The sequence below is a fragment of the Mobula birostris genome, chromosome 5, assembly GCF_030028105.1.
Source record: "Mobula birostris isolate sMobBir1 chromosome 5, sMobBir1.hap1, whole genome shotgun sequence".
Lineage (NCBI taxonomy): Eukaryota > Metazoa > Chordata > Chondrichthyes > Myliobatiformes > Myliobatidae > Mobula > Mobula birostris.
In genome coordinates, this window is record NC_092374.1 from 183,962,463 (window position 1) to 183,987,562 (window position 25,100).

The following is a 25,100-nucleotide window of genomic DNA, read 5'->3' on the forward strand; positions in this document are numbered from 1 at the left end:
AAACACTGATCAAGGGTTTTGGTTGGAAACATCAATGCTTATTCTCCTCGGAAAATGCTGCCTGACTTGCTGAGTTCCTCCTGCAATTTTTTTTTTTTGTATTAACTCTAAATATCTTCCCTCTTACCCTGTCATAGAAACAGAGAAACATAGAAAACATACAGCACAATACAGGCCCTTCGCCTTACAAAGCTGTGCCGAACATGTCCCTACCTTAGAACTACCTAGGCTTTACCCAAAGCCCTCTATTTTTCTAAGCCCCATATAGCCATCCAGGAGTCTCCTAAAAGACTCTATCGTTTCCAGCTCCATCACTGCCGCCGGCAGTGGTGATATCCTCTAGTTCCAGCAAACGTCATGTGAAATGTATTGCTTTGATTCCCTTTGGACTACAGCAGTGAGGCCATGAGGAGATCTCTCGAGCATCCCAGGCATTCCGTATCTTCCGCTCAGGCTTGTGTCCCACAGTGGTCTCGCCAGTGCAGCTGTTCGCAGCGACAGAACCATCACGGGAGGCAGCAGTTACCACTGGTAAACCCTCACCGAAGGGCATAGGTATCAGGTACTACTGGCTGTCTTCGACATGGGAGGGATTTGCAGGTATTGCAGCTCTGCAATGGACTGACCCATAGTGCACACTATATTTCCAGTGTCTTTTGAGACAGACGGTACCATCATAATCATCATCATGATTTCATATACTTTTAGAGAAGTTCATTTTTAAACTTAATATAATTTATAAAAAGAGATAAAACTTAAAAGTAAAACTATATAAAAGCATATATTCATAAAAACAAATTTGTAATTTTATATGATTTATAAACACTCTCACTCAACTTCTATTAATCTGGAAAAAGAGACAAAATGTGCAAATACAAAATAATGATAATACTAAATAATAGCACCACAAATATTAATTGTGGAATCCTTGAATATGAGAACATAGGCTGTGGAGTCAGTTTCAGTAGTGAGGTGAGTGAAGTTTGCATGCTGTTTCCGGAGACTGATGGTTGAGGGGTAATAACTGTTCCTGAAACTAGTGGTGAAAGTCTCGAGGCTCCTGTACCTCCTTCCTGATGGCAGCAATGAGAAGAGATCATCGCCTGGATGGTGTGGAGCCATGATGACGGATGCTGCTTTCTTGTGACAGTGCTCTTTGTAGATGTGTTCAATGATGGGGAGGGCTTTCTTTTTGATGAACAGAGCTATATCCACTACTTTCTGTGGCTTTTCCACTCCTGAGAATTGCTGTGAAACTAGTCAGTATATTCTCCACTGTGCATTATAGAAGATCGTGTAAGTTTTGGATGACATTCTGAATCTGCGCAGATTTCAGGGTGTAGGAAGAGAAGGAAAGGATTCCTTATTGTCGTGTAACAGTGGTTTAGTGAGTTGGGTTGCCTTGTGCAGCAGGTTATATGCTGGTGATAATTGAGCAGGGATTTCTTCATACAGGCCTGTTCGAAGTCACTGGTTCTAATTTGAAATGCATTTGGATGGACTGTTTCTTGCCTGCAGACGGTGTTGTACAATTTCACAAGGGCTCGCTTATAATTCTCCGCTGGAAGTATATAAACTACAGTCAGGATCACGGATAAGAATTCATGAGGCCAGGAGAGTTGTCTACAATGATCTGTCGGTGTTCTAAGTCACGGGAACAAGGGGTCATCATAACCACAACGGATAAACACATAAGATAATTGACTTAAAAGCACATTCATTCAGACCCTGCAGGAAATAAGAGCATAAATTGCTGGAACACAGGAAGAGATATTTAAATCATCTTTAGAGACAAGTGAGGGCCCCGAAGACTGGAGGACAACTAACATCCAAGTAAAACAGGAAATTGTAGACTGGTGAACCTGTCAGGAGTAGTAGGGAAGTTATTGGAAGGTGTTCTTAGGACTAGATATATAAGTATTTGGATAGACATGGACTGATTAAGGATAGTCATCATGGCTTTGTGCATGGAAGGTCATATCAACCAAACTTATGGAGTTTTTCAAAGAAGTTATAAGGAAAGTTGATGAAGTTAAGGCAGTGGATGTTGTCTACATGGACGGTAAAATCATTTCCCAAAGTCCTACCAGAGAAGTTGGTCGAGAAAGTTCAGTCGCTTTACATTCACAATGAGGTAGTCAGTTGGACATTTGCTTTGAGGGAGAAGCCAGAGCAAGGTAGTAGATAGTTGTCTGTCTGACTGGAGGACTGTAACTGGTGGAGTGTCACAGGGATCGGTGCTGGGTGCATTGCTGTTTGTCATCTATATCAATGATCTGGTTGGCTGCATCAGCTAATTATCAGATCACATCAAGATTATGGGTGCAGTGGCTTGCAGAGGGTTCTGGACCAATTGGAAAAGTGAGCTGAAAAATGGCAGATGGAGTTGAAAGCAGAGAATTGCGAAGTGTTATACTTCGATAGAACTGTCAAAACTAGGTCTTAACACTGAATGATGGCACATAGGAGTGCAGTAGAACTCTGGGAATACAGGTCTATAATTTATAGTAAGTGGTGTCATAGGTATATAGGTTTGTAAATAAAACCTTTGGCGTATTGGCCTTCATAAATCAAAATATTGCATATCGGATATAGGATGTTATGTTGAAGTTGTATATGATATTGGTGAGGCCTAATTTGGAGTACTGTGTTCAATTCTGCTCGGCTACCTACAGGATAGATGTACTGTAAATAAGGCTGAAAAAAATACAGAGAAAATTAATTGGGATGTTGATGGGTCTGGAGGACCTAAGCTATAAAGGGAAAAAATAACAGGTTAGGAGTTTATTCCCTGGAAGGTAGAAGAACGAGGGGAGATTAAATGGAGGTTTACACAATTTTGAAGGGTATAGATAGGGTAAATGCAAGCAGGGTTTTTCTGCTGAGGTTGGGTGGGACTACAACCAGAGATAATCGGTGAAGGGTAAAATGTGAAAGGTTTAAAGGGAAATTGAGAAGAAACATCTTCACACAGAGGGTCCGGCAAGTGTAAATCAAACTGCTAGCACACATGATGCATGCAAGCTCGATTTCAGGGAAGGTTGGATAGGTACTTGGATGGTAGACATAAGGCGAGATATGGTTCCAGTGCAGGTCGATGGCAGTAGGCAGTTTAAATCGATCGACATGGACAAGATGGGTTGAAGGCCCTGTTTCTATGCTGTATTTTTCTATTACTCTAACAGGGCATATGTTTAAAGTAAGCGGTGATGGAGATTTAACAAGGGTCTGAGGCGCAAGCTTTGCTCAGGGATTATGGCAGGTAAAGTAAGAAACAGCCAGAGAAATTGCTACCGGTGGGTACAACAACGAAATTTAAAAGCCATTTGGAAGGTACATGGAGAGAGAAGGTTTAAAGGAACATGGGCCAAGATCAGCTCAGTTGGATTGGCTTAAATGTGCACCTTGGTCATCCTGGGAAACATGCACTGAAGGGCCTGTTTCTATGTTGTATGAATCTGTGAATCTATGAATCTAAATGCTGTCCTAACGTGTACCTGGGATGATAAGGGGGTGGCGGGATGAATATTCTCAAGCATTTCTGCCTTTTTGCAGTGTTTTTTCTTTGCGCTGTGGAAATGGGAGTGGTCAAGGAGGGATCCCGTCTCCGTTCTGGAAAGTCTGGCATGGATAAGACTCAGGAGTTATTCACACATCCACCTGCACCTCTTGAGATTAGTATACAAGCGTTCCCCCCCTCAACACAAGAGCAAACAGGTATAACAAACTCCAAGCAACACGTTAACCCGTGGAATGGCCCAGGAACCCATGAACAGTATCTCACTTTTTGTTCTCTATTTGCATAACTTTTTTTTATTTTTATATACTTCTTCATGTAACTTATCATCATTTGTATGTATTGCTCTTTCCTGTGCTGCAAAACAACAAATGTGATGCCATACTGTATGTAAATGATAATAAATATGAATCTGTTCATGATGCACCAGTAAGCTGCTATTTCAGTCAAAATCTTTTGGCATTTGGTCAGCTTGCAAAACGTGAAGATGAAACAATGCATGAAAATAGCCCAAGAGCTTCTTGTGAAATAGACACAGAAACTAAGGTGACATTCAGCAGGTCAGTCAGCACCAAAGTAGAGCAAATGGCCCAAGCTAAAAACACCCGAATAGAAGTATTAACTTTGTTTTCTCTGCGGTTGCTGCTTGACCTGATTAGTCACAGAGTCATAGAAAACTACACCACATAAACAGGTCCTCAGGCACATCCAGTCCATGCCAAACGAAACTGTCTGCTCCCTTCAACCTGCATCAGGACTATAGACCTCCATACCCCTACAATCCATGTATCTTCCAAACTTCCCTTAAAGGGTTAAAACCGAGCTCACCTGCATCAGTGCGCTGGTAACTCGTCCACATTCTGAGGACCCTCTGACTGAAGAAGTTTCTTCTCATGATCCTCTTAAAATTCTCACCTTTCACACTTAACTTGTATTCCCACCCAACCTCAGTGGGAAAAACCTTCTTGTATTTACCCTATGTATACCTCTCATAATTTTGCATTCTTCTTTCACAACTCCCTACAATCATCTTTGCTCCAATGACTAAAGTCCTGACCAATGCAGCTTTCTTTATACTCCACTCCTATCAACATTGCTGTACATTTTATCTTTATTTTTCTCAATGTTATAACAGATCCCTTTACTTTACAGCGCAGCACAGTGCCCTACCATCCATTTATTGCCTCAATATTCCGTAGTTTTTGGCTCTTTGTTCACAATCAGCAACCAGCTTGCATCATGCAGTGCAGATTCAGACTACAACAGTCAAAAATCGCAATGTTACATCCAACCAAGGATCACCTCACATATAACTTTGTTTGGAAATGATCCTCATTCAGCAGATTTCCTGAGGTATCATTGTGTCGACTTTGAAACACTGATCAAGCCAAGCAACTGACTCACAAATTGAAGAACACAATCTCTTCACAAAATGGCAGCATCCATCTCCACCCTCAAAGCAAGCAGAAAGGCATTGGTCTGTCTGCTTCCATTGTCCTTAATTTATTCGATTTTGACATATTTCAAATCCAATTTGCCCAATACTACCACTTCCTGGGTTCTCCCACAAAGCCAAGGTCTAATCTAATTTACTATCTCATATGAAATGCGGAGTGACTGAACCTTCTTGACAAACCTCCCATGTGGGACCTTGTCAAATGCTTTGCGCAAGTCCATAGACAACAGCCTTCATTAGCTTTTCTGGTAACTTCCTCGAAAACACTACAAGATTGCTTAGACATGACTAATCACGCACAAAGCCAGGCTGTGTATCCCTAATAAATCCATGTCTCTGCAAGTACTCATATATTGGGTCCATTAGAATACCTGCCAATAAATTTTCCACTTCTGATGACAGGACCTCCAACCTACAATTTTATGGTTTATATTTGGAGCCATTCTTAAACAATGGAGCAACACTGGATATCCTCCGGTCCTCTGGAACCTCACCTGCCGCTAAGAATATTTTAAATATCACTGCTAGGGATCCTGCAATTTCTGCACGTGCTTCGCATAGAGTCCGAGGGAACACCTTGTCTGGCCTCTGGAGATTTATACTCCCTAATTTGCCTTAATAACCAAACACTTCTTTCTCTGTAAGCTGTCTAGAATCAAAGTAGTCAATATTGTTTTGCCTCACTGCAATAGACTCTGCATCCATATTCTGAGTAAAGAGAGTTGCAAAAAATCCATTTAAGATTTCCTCCATTTTGATCTTCTTGAAGACCAATTTTGTCCCATGTTCTTACGGTATCTGCAGAATTGCTTTGGATTCTCCTTCACCTTGTCTGCTTGGACAACATCTTGCCTTCTTTTAGCCCTCCTAATTTCTTTCTTGAATGCTCTTCTTCCTTTCTTATACTCCATTAGCACCTCATGTATTACTCCTTGACTATACCTGCTATGCACTTCCCTTTTTTAATAACCAGGGCCTGAATACCCCTTGAAATACAAAGATGCTGAAACCTGTTATATTTCCATTTTACTCTAAAAAGCACGTACAAGACTTGTACTCTCAAGTTTTCACTTCTGAAAGCCTCCTACCTAACAAATACACCTTTCTCAGAGAACAGCTCCCCCAAATCTACATCTTATCTCTACAATTACTTTTCCTTTCCTTCTCCCGAGTTTCATATTTGGAGATGATTCTCCCCTCTATCTTCAAAGTTCAAGTTAAACTTATTATAATGTGTGAGCATATACTACTCTGAGATTTACATTCTTTCAATCATTCACAGTAGAACAAGGAAATACAATAGAATTAATGAAACCCTGCACAGAAAGACTGATATACAACCAATATGTAAAAGAAAAGGAAGGAGATGAAGAAGAAATAAATAAATAAATAAATAAATAATTCTGAGAACCTGTGTTGCAGACCACTTCAAGTGAGTCCATACTTTGTTGAATTAGTTCAGTGCTGAGGTGAGTGAAGTTATCTATGCTGGTTCAGGAGTACATTTCAGTTTGTTAATTTGCTTCATTTCACCATATACACAGATGCAACCTAAAACTTCAACAAGGTTTGACATGCTGAGCCCACCATGCTTTGTATTCTGCTCTAGATCCCAGCACCAGCACTGTCTTGGGTCTCTGGATTTTATTGGCTTCGTTTACATCTAACTAAATGATTTGCAGAAATCCAGTTCATACCCCACTCATCCAGAATGGCTGTGGACATTGGAACGAATTGGAGCTGCAATAGTTGAATGTGGAATGTAGGAATCAGGATCACTCGGGAAAATCCACGTGTTCACAGGGAGAACGTGTAAAACATACAGAGAGCACCGGAAGTCAGGACTGAACCCTGTGTATTAGAGCTATGAGGCAGCAGTTTGACTAATCAGACAACACTGACTCATCTTAATGTGATACTAGAGTCTCAATAAAACTCAAAGCTGTGAGGCACAAATTGGTACTGATAGATTGGGTAACTGCAGCAAACAACATTTAAAGAAATAATTGCATACCTCCTTAACCTAAAAAATTGGCCACTAAGTATATGTTCATAGCCTTCTGTTGATGTAACCCATCCACTTCAAGGTTTCACATGTTGTGCATTCAGAGGTGCTATTCTGCACACCACTGTTGAAATGCAAGATTATTTGAGTTTACTGTTGCCTTCCTCTTAGCTTGGGCTAGTCTAGCCATTCTCCCGTGACCGCTCTCATTAACGAGATTTTCTGCCAGCAGAACTGGTTTGTTGTTGTTTTGTTTCTGCACCATTCCCTGTGAACTATGGACACTACTGTGTGTGTAATTCCCAGATCAGCAGTTTCTGAGATACTCAAAGCAAATCATCTGGCACCAGCGATCATTCCATGGTCAAAGTCCCATTTCTTCCCCATTCTCATGTTTCATGTGAATAACAACTAAACCTCTTGACCATGTCTGCTTGGTTTTATGTATTGTGCTGCTGCCACATGATTGGTTGATTAGATATTCAAATTAATGTACAGGTGTGCATGTGTACCTATTAAAGTGACCAGTGAGTGTATACTCACATGGATTTCGGACCAGTCAATAGACAGGAAATAGACAGTGGAAATAAAGTACTCATAATCCGGCTGGGAGGCTGTGTACCACGTGCATCAGGACAGGATACTATCTGATCACTTACCATGTGGGAGGAATTGAAGATGAGGCCCTGGGAAGTTTTGTAGAAGAGAGCGATGTAGAGGTATTGGTATATTGTTCCTTGAAAGTGGTGACACAGGTGACAGGGTGATGAAGAAGTCACTTGGCATGTTTGCCTTCATCAATCAGTGTATTGAGAACAGATGTTGTGATGTCTTTTATTTGCCTTGTTTATGTATTTGGTCATTTGTAGTCCTTTTATGTGTACTGCTGCAGCAAAACAACACAGGTGTGATAATAAACCTGATTTTGATTCTTATGTTACAGCTGTACCAGTCATTGTTAAGGCCACATTCTGAGCACTGAATACAGGCCTAGCCATCCTGCTACAGGAAGGATGTCATTAAACTGGAAAGGGGAAAATAATGATCTATGAGGATGTTAATATGAGTGGAGGGTTTGAGCTGCATGGAGAGACTGGAACTTACTTTCCCTGGAGCATAGGAAATTAAATTTATACAGGTTTATAAAATCATGAGGGGCATAGATAGAGCAAATTATCACAAACCTTTTCCCTGGGCAGGACCATTTAGATCTACAGGGCATAGGTTTAAACTGACGTGGGAAAGATTTCACGTTCAAGTTGATTGTCTTTCAATTATATAAATATTCATTTTCAGTCTTGGTATGTCCTGTGTTTTATGATATCACACTGGAGGAAATATTGTATCATTTCTTAATGCAAGCATACTAAATGACAATAAAAGAGGACTGCGTGATTTCATAATCTAATCTATATGCATTTACACGACCTGATGAACAAGGATCCTTCTGACTAGGGGTACAATATAGTACATGTACAGACAGGCATATGACAGGACAAAATTTCATTCTGTGTTATAAAAGGGGGTAAAATTGAAAAAAAGAGACATATAAGTACTGAAGTTTCAATATTTGAATGAGTGCAGTACGCGAAATAAGGTAGGTGATCTTGTTGCACAGTTAGAGATTGACAGGTATGAAGTGGGTATCACAGAATCATAGCTGAAAGATTATTGCAGTTGGGAGCTTAGTATCCAAGGATACACATTCTATCGAAAGAGCAGCCAGGTAGGCAGAAAAGGGGGAGTGGCTCTGTTGGTAAAAATGAAATTAAATCTTTAGAAAGAGATGACATAGGATCAGAAGATGCAGAATGCTTGTGGGTTGAGTTAAGACAGTGCAAGGGTAAGAACCTGAGTTGCGAGACTTACAGGACTCCAAGCAGGTGCTAGGATGTGGTCGACAAATTACAGCAGGAGCTAGAAAAAGCATGCCCAGAAGGCAATATTATGATAGTCATGGAGCTTTCAATGTGCAGATAGATTGGGGAAATCAAGTTAATGTTGGACCCCAAGAAAGATTTTGTTGAATGTTGCCAAGGTGTTTTTTTGGAGCAGCTTGTGTTTGATCAGCAATAGTGTGTTGAATGTTGTGTAATAAACCAGATATGGTTAGGGATCCTTAGAAAACAGTGATAGTAATATAATAGAATTCACTCTGAATTTTGTGAGGGAAACGTTAAAATCAATTGCATCGGTACAACAGTGGAGTGAAGAGAATCAGAGAGGCATGTCCAAAGTTGATTGGAAGCGAAAACCTACGGGGATGATAGCAGATCAGCAGGACAATTTGGTGGGTGCAGGATAGATGCATCCCAAAGAAGAGGAAGTATTCTGAAGGCATAATGATGCAACTGTGGCTAACAATGGAAGTCAAAAGCAACATAAAAGCAAAAGAGTGATTATCGTAAAAATGATTGTGAAGTGGAGAATTGGAACTTAAAAAAAAACAGCAGATGGCAACTGAGAAAACATAGGGGAAAGATAAAGTATGAAGTTAAGCTAGTCATTAATATTTAAAATGATATCAAAAATATTGTATATAATAAATAAATAAATCACACGCGCGCGCGCGCGCGCACACACACACACACACACACACACACATATCACACACATATATATATATATATAAAGGGTAAATGAGACATGAATGTAGATATTAGACTGCTGGAAAATGATACTGGGAACATAATTATGGCAGATCAACTGAATAAGTATTTTGCATCAGTCTTCACGGCGAAAAATCACTTGTAGTATGCAGACGTTTAAGTGCGTCAGGGGGCAGCAGTGAGTGCAGTTGTTATTACAAGGGAGGCTGTATAGTCTGAACGTCAATAAGTCATCTGTATCTGATGGACCAGCCCCAGGGTTCTAAAATAGGTAGGTGCAGTGACTTTTGAAAAATCACTAGAGTCTGGTCTGGAGGACTGGAGAATTGGAAATGTCACTCCACCCTTTAAGAAAGAAGGGAAGCAGAAGAAAGGAAATTATACACCAGTTACCCTGACCTCAGTAGTGTGGAAAATGTTGGAGTCCATAATTCAGTATGAGGTTATTGGGTACCAGAGGGCACATGATAAAGTGAGCTATAGTCAGCATGATTTCCTTGTGGGGAAACCTTGCTTGAAAAATCTGTTGGAATTCTTTGAGTAAATAACCAACAGGATAGACAAACGAGAACCAGTGGATGTTTTGTACTTGCATTTCTGGAAGGCTTTTGGCAAGGTGCCACACGTGAGGCTGCAAACCAAGGTAAGAGTCTAACATATTACAACAAAGATACTTGCATGGACTAGCTGATTGGCAAGTGGCAGAGTGGGAATAAGGTGATCCGATTTGGATTGGCTGCTGTTAACTAGTGGTGTTCCAGAGGGGTCTGAGGAGTTGGGACCGCTTCTTTTTACATTGTATGTCCACAAGTTGGATGATGAAATTGATCACTTTGTGGTCAAGTCTACAGACTATACAAATAAAGGTAGAGGGGCAGGCTGTGTTGAGGAAGCAGAGACGCTGCATAAGGACTTAGGCAGTTAGCACATGGCAGATGGAATACAATGTCAGGGAATGTATGGTCATGCACTTTGGTAGAAGAAATGAAAGTCTAGGCTATTTTATAATTGGAAAAGAATTCTGAACTCCCAAGTGCAAGGGGATTTGGGCGTCCTCATGCAAGATTCCCTGAAGGTTAATTTGCAGACTGAATTCTTAAGGAAAGCAAATGCAATGTTAGCATTCATTTCAAGAGGACTAGAATATAAAAGTAAGGGTGCAATACTGAGGCTTGAGAAGGCACTGGTGAGGCCTCACTTGGAGCATTCTGAACAGTCTTGGACCCCTTATTTAAGAAAGGATATACTGACATTGGAGAGGGTTCAGAGGAGGGTAATGATAATGACTCGGGAATTAAAAAGGTTATCATATGACGAGCGTTTTAAGGTTCTGGACACGTACTAGCTGGATTGTGGGAGAATGAGGGTGGGAAATCATTGAAATCTATCAAATATTGAAAGACCAAGATGGAGTAGATGTTTCCTTTGGTGGAGGAGTCTAGGGACAGGGGCGTGGCCTCATAATAGAAGAATGCCCATCTAGAACAGAAATGAGGAGTTGAACCTGTAGCTGCTGCTAAAGGCGGCAGTGGATGCCAAGACATTAGGTATATTTAAGGCAAAGGTTGATAGTTTCATGATTATTCAGGGTGTGGAAGATTATGGGGAAAAAATTTAAGAGGGAAACGGATCAGCCTTGATAGACTGGCAGGGCAGGCCCGGTGGGCCAAGTACCCTAATTCTGCTTGATGTCACATGGAAAGCTGAGAACTACATGGATAAAACATAGAGGCAAATGAAACAAGCTCAGTGGGCAACTTGTCCACTCTGAGATAAACGGCCAAAAAGAGCCTGTTTTACACACTACATAACTATGACCGATTAACGTGGAACCAACAGGGTGAACGAAGGGCCTCTCACCTATTTGGTTTCTGGTCAATGAGGACCTGGTATGAAAAATCCTTTTCAGCAGCACCCCAGGTCAGTGAGGTTTTGCAATGTGACCAGAACAGGAGAGAGACATCGCCTAGGTTTTCTTGGTTCCTGCTCATGCCTACAACTGCATGGCCGTATCTCCATTAGAGGCAGCCAGCGGTTTAGAGCGACCGAGTTATCTGCCAATGACATCTAAAAAGCAGCGCCGGAGAAATTCAGCCATTTCCTCCGAAACCAAAAACACATCCCTCGGGCTCAGAGTGCATTGCTGAGCCCCGCAGCGGCTGCTGCTCTATGACGTAGCGCTTCCTGCTATCACCCACAGCCCTTGGGCTACGTCTACCGAAACCACAAGACTGCAGCTGTGCTCTTAGGACCGAGGTGGCCCGGAGATAGGCAGTGTGAGGGGAAGGGGTGGTTGGGGTAGGAGTGGAGGGGATTGTATTAGAGAGTACATGTGTGTGGGAGGGGAGAGTGTGTAGATCTCGGGTTGATGGATAAATCAGTGGCCTTTTGTGCATGTGCGGAGAAAGAACATTAAGTTTGCCTCACCATTTGATTATGACTGATCCACTTCTCTCTTAACACCACTCTCCCGCCTTCCCAAGCAGCCCCTCCCCCTCCGCTTCATGCCCTGTCTAATCAAGAACCTATCCAGCTCTCCCTTAAATACTCTTGCCATCTTGCCTATGCCAATCAACTTTTGATAGGTTCCAATGATAGGTTCCATCAGTCTTCTGAACTCCGGCAAATACAGGCCCAGACCCATCATAAGCTCATCATACATTAACATTTTCATTCCTGGGATCATACTCATGAACCTCCTTTCGATCCACTATGATGCAGCACATCTTTTTTTCAGATAAGAGGCTCAGAACTGCTCAATGTTCTCAGTATTTTCTGGCTGATGCCTTATAAAGCCTTAGATTCACATTGTTCCTTTTACATTCTTCTCCTCTTGACATGAATGCTAATATTGCACTTGTATTCCTGACCAGCAACTCAAACTGCAAGTTAACGTTTCGCAAATCCAGCACAATGACTCCCAGGTGTCATTGCACCTTGTTCAGCAGCTGCATGTGTGGTCCATTGTAAAAGGTCTTCTGAAAATCTGAGGAAGCAACATCCATTAACTCTCTTTAGTCCATACGGTAGGTTATTTCCACAAACAATTCCAAAAGATTTGCCTGGCAAGATTTTGCCTTGAGGAAACCATGCTGACTGTGGCCTATTTTACCAAGTAACTCCAAGTACTTAGAAACCGCCTACTTCAAAATTTCCTCTGAACATCTTCCCAACCACTGAAATCAGGTTAACTGGCCTGTAACTTCCTTTTTTCTGTCTTCTTGCCGCCTTAGGATATGGAGTGACATTGGCAACATTCCAGTCCTACAAAGCTATTCCAAAATCTGGTGTTTCTTGAAAGATCATTAATAGTACCTCCACAATCTCTTCAGCTGTCTCTTTCAGAACCCTGAGGTCCATCAGGCCCACAAGACATATTTACTTTCAGACCTTTCAGCTTCCCAATCTACTTTTCTTTAGTAATAGCAACTATACTCACTTCTTTCCCAGATTTCTGCATACTGCTGAGGTATTTGGCAGTGAAAACTGACGCAAAATACTTCTTAGGGTTGTCTGCCATGTATTGTCTCTAATTAGTATTCCAGTGGTTGCATATCCACTCTCGCCTCTTTTATTCTGTATATTCTATTCTAAAAAAACTTTTAGAATCCTTTTCCATCTTATTGGCTAGCTTACCTTCATATCTCGCCTTTTGTCATGGTCCGGTCCGTGAAGTCCGTATCCCGCTTCACGGTCCGGTCCATCGACCCTTGCTCCAGGTTTTCCTTTCTACCCTGCTTCTGTTCTTGTTGAGCTCTCATTGAGGCAGCTGGTGCTCGTTGGAGCTGGCTGCATAAATACCTTCAGAGACCAGGGCGTGGCTGCTGGGTTGTTCTTGTCCTTACTTCTGGTATCCCTTCCTCTGCCTTCTGTTTCCTCGCCTGAAACCTTGCCGGTAACTCTCACCTCGCCTGAAGTTCTGTCTTGCCTTGCATTGCCTGAAGCCTTGCTTTGTCTTTCTGTCTTGTCCTGAAGCCACCTAACTCCCTTCCTGTCCCTTGCGTCTGTCGTGTAAACCAGGCCATCTTGCCGTTACCTGTGGTTGGTTCTGTCCCTTCCTGTCCCTTGCCTCCGTCTGGTGGAGATCCGTACCCCGTCCAGGAGTACCACGGCCTGCCCTAGAGGAGCTTCCAGTCTCCTGCCTCCAGCCTCCAGCCTCGCCACGCCTCAAGTCTCCTGCCTCCAGCCTCCAGCCTTGCCTTGCCTCAAGTCTCAAGTCTCCAGCCTACTGCCAAGCCTCGCTTCAAGTTTCAAGTCTCCAGCCTCCTGCCAAGCCTCGCTTCAAATCTCAAGTCTCCAGCCTCCTTCCAAACCTCACCTCAAGTCTCTAGCCTCAAGCCTGAAGACTCCAGCCTCCTGCCTCCTGCCAAGCCCCGTCTCTAGTCTGTAGCCTCAAGCCTGAAGACTCCAACCTCGTCCGGCCTGCCAGCTGGGCCTCGTCCGTGCCTAGTTCTGGGGTCCGAGCCAGAGGAAAGACCCAGGTACCGGGTTCTTGCCCAGTCTCTGGCTCCGAGTCCAAGCCCGGGCTCCCAGCTCTCTTGTCCAGTCCTGTTCCGGGTTCCCGGTTTTCGTGTCCATGTCTTTGCTCACACCCTGTATCCTCGTCCTGTCTCTAGTACTTCAGCGTCTGTGTCTTGCACTTGGGTCCGTTCCCAGCCACCTCCTTATGACATCTTTTCCCTCTTTATGAATTTTTACTGCCTTCTGCTGGTTTTTAAAAGCTTGCCAATGCTCTAACTTCCCATTTATTTTTTTGTGATGTACTATATAGCTTCTCTTTTTTTCTTTTGTGCTCTCTTTGACTTTCCTTGTCAGCCACAGTTGCCTTACCCTCCCTTTGGAAAATCTCTTGTCTGGGATGTATCTATCCTGTACTTTCAGAATTGCTGACAGAAATTCTAGCTATTGACGTTCTGCCAACATTCATGAAAGTGCCCCCTTCCAATGACCGTTAGCTAGTTCCTCTCTAATGCCTCTGTATTTCCTTTCCCTCCACTGGAATACTGATACACCTGACTTTAGCTTCTCCTTCTCAAGCTCAGGTTAAATTCTATCATATTATGATCACTGCCTCCTAAATATTCCTTTTTGTTAAGACCCCTAACCAAATCAGGTTAATTACAGAACACTGAATCCAGAATTGCCTTCGCCCTGGAGGGCCCAAGCACAATCTCCTTAAAAAAGCCTTCTTGTAATAATTCTACAGATCCATCACCAACCTAATTTTTCCAATCTACCTGCACACTGAAATCCCTCATTAATATCATTTCATTGCCTTTTTACATGCTTTTCCTATCTCCCATTGTAATTTATGCCCCATATCCTGGCCACTATTTGGAGTCCTGTATATAACTTGCAGGAGCTTTTTTTTCAGACTTTCAGTTCCGTAACTGCACCGACAAAGGTTCCTCAATGATGTTACCTCTTCCTAAGGATTTAGTTTATTCTTTTTCCACTGGAAGAGTCCTCCACCTGCCTGTGCTTTTGATATGGTGTGTATTCCTGGATGCAAAACTCTCAACTCTGATCTTTCAGACTCAGTGATGCTCCAAGCAACACACACAAAAATTCTGGAAATATAAGCCAATGTTATGGACTCTGTGGGCACATCATCATTTGTTTTTTGATACACCTGTCATCTCTCAAGCTGCTTCATTAACAATCCTTGCGTAACAAACTGGCACCCACCTGCCTCTGACCTTTGCAAATATCTTGGGAACTCAGCATTTCCATGGAGATCTATCAGACAGCATTCATGTAGAAGAATACACAGTGCAAGACCCTTCAGCAGGACTGGAAAGAAACAGTGCAAAAGTCAGAATACAGAGGTGCAGGAAGTGAGAGGACTACAGGTGGGCAGGTGGAAGGTGAGACCGGGTAAGGGGAAAGAAGTAAGAAACTGAGAATTGATTGTTAAAGAGGTAAGGGGCAGTTGAAGAAAGAATCTGATAGGAAAGGTGAGTGGGCACTGAAATAAATGGTAGGAATATAGAAACTAAAGGGGTGTTCATTCGGTCAGGCAGAATCTGTTGAGGGAAACGGAGAGTTGATGTTTTGGTTTGAGTCTTAAAAGAGTAGAGGGGATGTATCTATCATAAACAGTTGTTGGAAAGGCCTGAAACAAAAGGTGGAAGGTGATAGATGGATCCAGGAGAGCACGAATGATAGGCAGATGGAGGAGGGGAGATTGGGAATGAGGACAGAAGCTGGGAGGACAGAGTTGGAGGCAACAATGGGTAGCAGGTGATGGTAACTGATAGGAATGGGAGATGAGCAATGGAACTAAATAAGGGATGTGAGGGGGGGGGATTGGGAGCATTGTGTGCATAATGGACAGATGGAGTGGTTGGAGTAGGAGAAATAGACAAGATGATGTCAGACTGTTGTGTGTGTAGGAAGAACAGAGCAAATTCAGAGGACCAGCCCCTCATATTCCCGCTGGGTGTCCACAATCTGACAGTATGAACATTGAATTCTCCAGTTTCAGGTAACCTGCTCACCCTCTGCATCTTTTCTCCTCCTGGCCTACCCAGGCCCTCCTATACCCACCACAGTCACATCACTCTCTTTCTTTCCGCATTAGAGATGTTCCTGCAGGAATGTATCATCACGTTAGATGTGCATGCAGAAAGAGAAATATGGAATAGGGGGAAGTCCTTGATCCGCTTCAATAGATTACAAGCATTCATAAGGTACAACGTACTTTTGTGTTTGGTATTGAAATGGTCCTCAGATAGAAACTTTAAGTACAGATTCAAAATTACAGTGGACCAATACTCTGTATGTGAGGTTAACTTCTCTGCAGGGCTACACTATATTCAGTTTATGGCCTGACACCATGAGCTTTAGATGAAGTGATAAACTGCCTATCTTGTAAGGCTTGTGAATGTGAGGAACCTAGGCTTTTACCTCCGTCTGCCTTGCTGTAAGTGACCATGAAAGGATTGCAACTGTGACTATTTGTGTATTTATCATGCACTGTTATTTGCTTTGTGAAAACGGTTGGTTACCTTCTAAACAAATATTTTTTGATTGAACAATTTCTGCAACACAGCAGGGAAAGCAGCCACTCTGGATCCAAACCTATCTCCATCTGTAAATCCATACTTGGCGCAGAGCTTCGGTCTCCATTGAGACAGCAGCTCAGGCGCAGTTATTATAATTTTTTTGTTGATTGACGTGGATTTGAGGACAGAAAAAGTAGAATGTAGTTAGGGTTCATGTCAGGATTTAGGTTCAGAGATGCAGAGGTGTTAGAGGTTAGGCCTTATTCTAGGCTCAGCATCCAACATTCAAAGGCAATGAATTCAACGTCCAACAAAGGACATCCGTGGATGTCAAGTTGTCGTAGGTCAGCAGGTCTTGGGATTGCATGTCCACACAAGCAGTCGCAAGGGCTGGTGAACCTGAATTTCAATCCAGGAGTTTGGGTTCCTATCACTGGCTAGAGAATTTGTCAATACTGAAAATCACAGTTCAAAGGCAAATCAAAAGTGCAGAAGTCGAAGCTTGATAGCTGAAGACTAGAGAATGGAGTACCAGAGGTCTCTCTTTGAGTTGGCGGATTGTCTGTATGGGTGGGTAGGAAATGGGATTGATTTTCTATTGTTGTTTTGTTGCTTGTTATATTCTGTGTGTTTCTGCTGAACATCGGGCCAGAACGTGCGGTGACACTTTGGGCTGCCCACAGTACATCCTCAAGTAGTGCTGGTCGTTAACACAAATGACTCAGCTTATTGGATCTACATGTTATGAATAAATGAGTTTGAATCTGAATAACATTCTGGATTATAGAGTCTTGCTAAAGCAAAGAAAATACCATTCTGTCCATTCAGTCCATACCAAACTATTAATGTGCCTAATGCCGTCAGACAGCAATTGGATTACAGTCCTCCATAAACATGTACCTATCCAAGATGCTCTTAAATGCTGAAATCAAACCCGTAAATCTTGAATATCTGGTCTAGTTTCACAAAACCTCAGTGGAGAAAGCCTGCTTACATTTAGCCTCTTTGTATCTGTTGTAAGTTTGTATACCTCTATCAAATCTTCTCTCATTCTCCTTTGGTCCAAGGAAAAAAGTTATCAACTATTGAACCTTTCTCTATACCTCAGAACCTCAAATCCTGGCAACAACATTGTAAATTTTCTCTGCACTTTTTTTAATCTCATTGATATTTTTCCTGAGTGGGTATCTGACTAGTTCTCATCAACTTCTTAAACAACTACAACATAACATCCCAGCTCTGTACTCTGTGCTTTTATCTATGAAGGCCAATGTGCCAGATCCTCTCTGTATGACCCTATCTACCTGTAAGGCCACTTTCAAGGAATTATGAATCTGTATTCTCAGATCCTTTTGCTCTACCACACTCCTCAATGTCCTGCCTCTCACTGGGTAAGTCCTATCAAAATTTCTCCTCTCAAACTACTACACTTTACACTTGTCTGCAATAATTCATCTGCCGTGGTCCCAACTTGTCCAGATCCTAGCTTTGATAGTCTTCCTCATTTTCCCCTATGCCCCTAAGCTTTGTACGATTGGCAAAGTTGCTGTTCCAGTTTATTACGTTATCCTCCTGTTGGTTGATATTGATGACAAACAGCAATGGACCCAACTTCGATTCCTGCAGTAAACCACTCGTCACAGGCCTCCAGTCAGAGAGTCAACCACTACTACCGCTCACTGATTTATACCACAGGCCAATGTCCAATCCAATTCACTACCTCATCCTGAATGGCAAACAAATGAAACATCTTGACCAACTTCTCAAGCAAACTTCTTTGTCAAACCTCCCTTGGCAAAGGCCATGCTAATGTACATGTTAACAACATCAACTACCATGATTTCAACAACTTTGCTGGTACTTTTCTTGAGAAAGATTGCATGTTGACTATTCATTGTCAATTCCTGTCTATCCAAGTATTTAGATACCCTGTCCATTAGAATACTTTCCATTAATATACCTACTACTAATGCTGGACTCACTGGCCTCTAATTTCCTGGCTTATTTTTAGACAATGGAAGAACATTCTGCACTAGCACAAGGTCCAAGGGACTACCTTATCAGGCTCTGAGGATTTATAAACCCTAATATGCCTCAAGACAGCAAGCAAAGCTTCCCCTGTAATCTATATGTTGTCCATAACCCACAGACCCCGTGTCCATCTCCTGAATAAATATAGATGCAAAGTATTTGTTTAAGATCTCTCCCATCCCTTTTGACTCCATATATAAATGACCACACTGATTTTCCAGTGGAACAATTTTGTCCTTTCTTAATATAACTGCTGAGCTTTTGGGATTCTCTTTCATTCTGTCTGATAGACCAGCCTCATTTCCTCATTTCCTTCTTAAGTGTTGTCTTGCATTGTTTGTCCTCTTCAAAGTCCTCACTTGTTGCTTCCTGCCTATAACATCCATGAACTTCCTTATTCTTCTTAACCAGGGCCTTGTGCAGCTGTATCCTGGACTTCCTGTCAGATTGCACAGATCTAATGCACAGGATGAGAAATAATCTTACTCCCACGCTAACACGCATGTGCATACAAACATTGCACACTCATACACAGACATAACATACACATAAATACACAATCACTTATGCACTCACACCCATACACTCACACTCGCATGCGTACACACACACACACTTGGGGAAGCCCATGAGCCCTCTTTCATCTTCCTCTCATTCTGGAGCATGTTATTACTTAAAAAAACTCTGTCTGATTTATACTTCTGGGTTCCGCTCGGAACAGTACAGTTAAATTGTATTATTGGTATTGAAGGGCGAGACTTATGTTTTTGTCCTTTTGTGGGATTAACTGTAAAACTGTTGTGTTTTTTTTCTGTCCAACAGTAAATATCAGCAGTTAGTAATCCTACTATCCCCAGGTACTGTTGAGCAAACAAAAGAGAGGCTGCTCATCCCCTTGAATCTGTTTTGTCAACTTGAAAATCCCATTTCCACCAGCCCTACACTTATTCCATTTTATTCTCCCCTCAGATTCCAGTACTGACATACATAATGTGGGCAAATTGAGTGGTCACTTATCCTACCAATCAGAACGATTGGCATCCTGTCACACTCACCTCAATAACAAGCAAATGCTTTTAGAGGCTGGGCAAGGGCCACATCTGCAGCATGCTGCCACTCACACGGGGCCCCCTAAAATTTGCATACTACACAAAAGATCGACAGACGACGCAAAAGCCACTGCTCTACACATTGAAAAAAGAAGAATGCTTACTGGACTACATGCTGTTCTTGGACTACAGTTCAGCATTCAACAGCAAAATTCCTTCCAGGCTCGACAAGAAGTTCAGAGACCTTGGCCTTCACCCTCTCTTGTGCAGCTGGATCCTGGACTTCCTGTCAGATTGTGGGCTCACTCACCTCTGCCCCTCTGAAATTCAGCAAAGTTGCCCCTCAGGGCTGTGTCCTAATCCCCCTCTTTTACTATCTGTATACACATGACTGTGTCGGCACCCACAGCAACAATCTGCTAATTACATTTGCTGATGATACTACATTGATTGACCTAATGTCAAATAATAACGAGGCAGCCTACAGAGAAGAAGTCATCTCCCTGACACAGTAGAGTCAAAAAACAACCTCTCCCTCAAAGTCCGAAAAACAGATGCACTATGCTATCCGCACCACTCTCTGCAGAGTCCTGCGATTGAGGGAATTACAGCTCCCAGAGCAGGCAGTAATGCAACCAGTCAGGATGCTCTCAGTTGTGCCCCTATAGAAGCTTCTTCGGATTTGGGAACCCATACTAAACTTCTTCAAACATCTGAGATGAAAGAGGCACGGAATCTCTAGATCCAGATTCGAAAGACCTCTGCCTAATCACAAACCTGTACTGGGAACAAACTGCCGCTGTAAGAATAGATGGAGAAGTGAGTCAGTTTACGAAAATCAAGAGAGACGTTAGATAAGGGTGTGTTTTCTCCCCTGATTTGTTTAATGTGTGCAGTGAAACAATATTACAAAAAATAAGAGACATTTTCGGAATCAAAGTTGGTGGTGAAACATCAATAATTTTAGATATGCAGACGACACTGTGTTAATTGCAAGTACGGAGGATGAACTACAAAACTTAATTGATATAGTTGTCGAAGAAAGTGCAAAAATGTGTCTATCTATCAATTGCAAAAAGACAAAATGTATAGTGATATCCAAAAAGAGGGAGAATCCTATCTGCAGGCTGAGAATAGACAGGGAAGACATAAAACAAGTAGAGAACGTTTGCTACTTAGGAAACTGGGTGACATCAGATGGCAGGTGCGACTTGGACATCAAAAGAAGAATAGTGTTGGCAAAGGACACCCTTACGAGAATAGGGCGTATACTGATCAATACTAAACAAAGCATGACAACCTGCCTCACAGTACTGAAATGTTACGTTTATACAGTTATGTTATATGGCTCAGAATGTTGGACAATATGTAGTAACATGAGGAAACGAATTGAAGCAGCAGAGATGTGGTTTTTGAGGAGGATGCAAAGAATATCATGGACGAAACGAATATCTAACGAGGATGTCATGAACAGAGCAAGAACAGAAAGAGTAATAATGTATGAGTTCATGAAAAGGCAACGTAACTTCATTGGACATGTGGTTAGGAAAGAGGCGTTAGACCGCATGGTACTTATGGGAAAGATTGAAGGGAAGAAAGCAAGAGGAAAGCAAAGACAAATGATGATGGAGACAGCAGCCAGAGAACTGGAAATGGATACAAATGAATGGATCCACTTGACCCGGAACAGGAGAGTGTGGGCTGTCAAAGCTCAAACTGGGCATGGCACCTGATGATGATGATGATCATGAAAGAATAGTAGAGGCAGAAAAACTACTTTGTAGATGTCTTTGGTCTTGCCATGTGTTTGAAGGAATCGTGGTTGCTATTTTGTGAAATTACTCTATACACTTAAGTTTGTGAACTGTTTGATGAACTGACTCTTGCTCTAGTATAATATATTCAAAGTAATTAAATATGGCACAAGCTGGTTCTGCCAATGATCTGCTAAGCTTAAGGCAGCTACACACCTACCACCCATCAGCCTCCATGTCCAGCATATAATTCTCTGTAATTTCCGCATTCTCCACAGGGATCCCACAACGAAGCTTATCCCACTACCAACGCCCCCTCCCCAAACATTTCCCCCCGCCACGTTCTGCTTTCCACGGGGATAGTTCCCAACGTGACTCCCTTTTCTATTCGTCCCTCCCTACTGATCTCCCTGCAGGCACTTACCCTTGAAAGCAGAACAAGTACCACACTTGCCCTAACAGCTCTTCCCTCAGGACCATTCAAGGCCTTAAACAGTCCTTCCTGGTGAGGCAACACCTCAGCTGTGAGTCTGTTGGGGTACAGTATCCGCTGCTCTCGCTGTGACTTCTTGTATATCGGAGAGACCCGTCACAGATCTGAGAGCACTTCATCAAGCACCTACGCTCTGTTCGCCAGAAAACAAGCGGGATCTCCCGCTGAGCATCCATTTCAATTCTACTTCCTATTCCTATTCCGACATGCCGGTCCGTGGCCTCGACTACTGTCAGAATGAGGCCGCACTCTGTTTCGAGAAGCAACACCTTATATTCATTCTTGCTAGACTCCAACATTATGGCATGAACATCGATTTCTCGAACTTCCGGTCATTTCCCACCCCTCCTTCACCATTTTCCATTCCCATTTTCCTCTCTGACTTTATTTCCTTGCCTGCCTATCCCATGCATCTGGTGGTCCTCTCCCTTCCCTTTCTTCCATTGCCTTTTGTTTTGTCGTATCAGATTCCCTCTTCTCCGGCACATTTTCTCTTTCACCAATCAACTTCCCTGCTCCATGCTTTACCACTCCACCTCTCCCGGTGTCACTTTGCACCTATAACCTGCAACTTCTTCCTTGCTTCTCCCCATCTTTTTAAAGTGACCTCGTTTATTTTTTCCAGTCCTGAAGTAGGGTTTCGACATGAAACCTTGACTGTTTATTCTTTTCTGTGAATGCTGTCTGACCTGCTGAGATCTCCAGCATTATATGTGTATTACTTTGATTTCTAACAGCTGCAGCTTTTCTCCTCTGTATTGTGTACAATGGCAGGTTTGCTGAAGTAACCTCTTTATCTCGGCCCAGTGTGTGGTTGACCTGTTTTGACTGGTCTGAGTAGAACAAAATAAGTCCCCTAAAACAGGAATGTGTGTAGCCAGTCAGATGACCTCGTGTCAATGAGATTGAAACGCATCCTTTGAACTTATAAGGTAAGAGTAAAAAAATGAAGTGCTTCAAATGCAAAGCATCGAGAGGCCGGAGATGAACCATCACAAAAAAGACACGCCTTTTAGGGTTTGGGAGAAGTATGATCAGCCAAGAGGATGATGAGTGATCCCCTATTTCAGTGTTATAAATTGGAGAAGTGGTATGACTGAGCTTTGGTACAGAAGAAACAGTTGAATTCATGTTTTCAGTTTTTGCCCAGGATCAACATAGTTATTTTGATGTTCGTGCAGAGACAACAAGATGCACTCTGGGATTAATTAAGCATTGCCTAACCTCGAACGACGGATGATTGGCTGGCAAGACAGCTTTGGGTACCTTTGTGAGACACGCACAAGTTGCGAAAGATGATATATGTGCATGTGTTTGTTCAAGTGAAATACCCAAGAGAAATCTTGGACTGTACGGCCCAGTGGGAGTGCGATGCTACATGAGCAACTACTGGGAACGATTCTTTAAGGGGAAAATGAGATAACGACTTGGGATGGGAGGCGGGGAGAGGTGAGAAGCAGTGGGGTACTGCCATAGATTACGCAGACTGTAAATATCGAGCATATACAATGCCGGACAAAATCCACGGAGATATGACAATGCAGAAGAACGGCCCAATGCTGGGCAAAATCCACGGAGATATGATTGAGTTTTCCTGAAAATGCAGAAGAACGGCCCGAGTTAGCCCACCAGGAAGCTTTAGATTTGGGGATAGCAGATGGGTGGACCTGCCCAGCGAGAATATCATGGGCACGGGAGATCGACCAGGGGAGGGGGCACAAAAGTTGTATAGTGGATGGAGCTGCAGTGAAGATGCACGAATTTGAACGGGCAACCAGGGCACCTGGCAACGGAATGGCAGAACAGAAGTGGAAAGGCAAAGCAAATAACTTGTTCCATCTGTGGCCTCTCATTACCTACCAAGTGTTGAAAGGACGAGATAGGGTGGATGTGGAGACGATATTTCCTGTGGTGGGGGTATCCAGAACGACAGGGCACCGCCTGAATATTGAGAGGCGAACCTTTTGAACACAAGTAAGGAGGATTTTTTTTTAAGCTAGAGAGTAGTAAATCTTTGGAATGGTCTGTGACACACTGTGGTGGGGACCACGTCCTTTCATATACTTAATAGAGAAATTGATCGTTTCCTGATTGGTCAGGGCATCAAAGGATATAACGGGAAGACGGGTTTATGAGGCTGAGTGAAATCCGGGATCAGCCAAGATGGAATGGCAGAGAGGACTCGATGTGCTGAGTGGCCTAATTCTGCTCCTATATCTTATGATCTTGTGGTCTTATGCCTTAGTTGCAGGCCGTGTCCTAAAAACGACGAAAGTGTGAGGGTCACACACCAAAGCAGGCAGAGTCCACAGCAGCATCCATCACCCATCAAATTATAGAGTTAGTGAGGTAATCTTCGCGGTCAAGCAAACGGCTAGCAGCATCTCTGTTGCTAGTGGTGGTCACTCACCTAAGTGAACAAAAGTTTTTTAGGGGTCCGGCAATGCAACATATTAGTGGACAGGAGGTCTCCAGTATCGACAACGCCCTACTTGTGCTCAAGATTAGATAGTCAATTTACATTATCAGCGGCGGAGCTAAAACTATGAGGGCAGAGGAAAATGTGTCTCAGGTTCCTGAGATAGAGAGCATGCAGCTTTCTGTAGATTTCTGCAGGCAATTTTAACCAAAGCAATTGCCGCTGCTGGTGAGCCGATGGGTTTTTAACAATTGCATCAAGTGCCCTCAACTCCAAATAATAATTTTTCCTATGTTGAATATACTGGATGTATGCGATATTCCATCAGCAAAGAGCAAACATGCAGCCATCGGTCCCCAGTCCCAAAATGCCACAAGCAAACTAGGAATATATTCCCTTAGTTTTCTTTTTTTTCCATGCACCCTCCCATTAATGTGACAAGTTACCATAATAAACATCATAAAGGCGCAACACAGAATGCAATGCAAATAGAGAAGAGATGTATTCTCCTACAGGTATGTCGAAAGAATCAAGATACTGTTATGGAGATGGGCACTCTAAATAAGACGGGTGCTGTTATATAATTAACAAAGGGAGAAATAACATGGAAAACATAGGGATAGCAAACATATCTGAACCCCAGACCGGACGACACGACTCACAGAGACACAGCAACCCCAAGCAGGGATACCTGAAAGGATAATGATGATGGATCATGTCAGGATGCCCCAGGGTAAGGGTAAAACACAGTCAAGAGTGT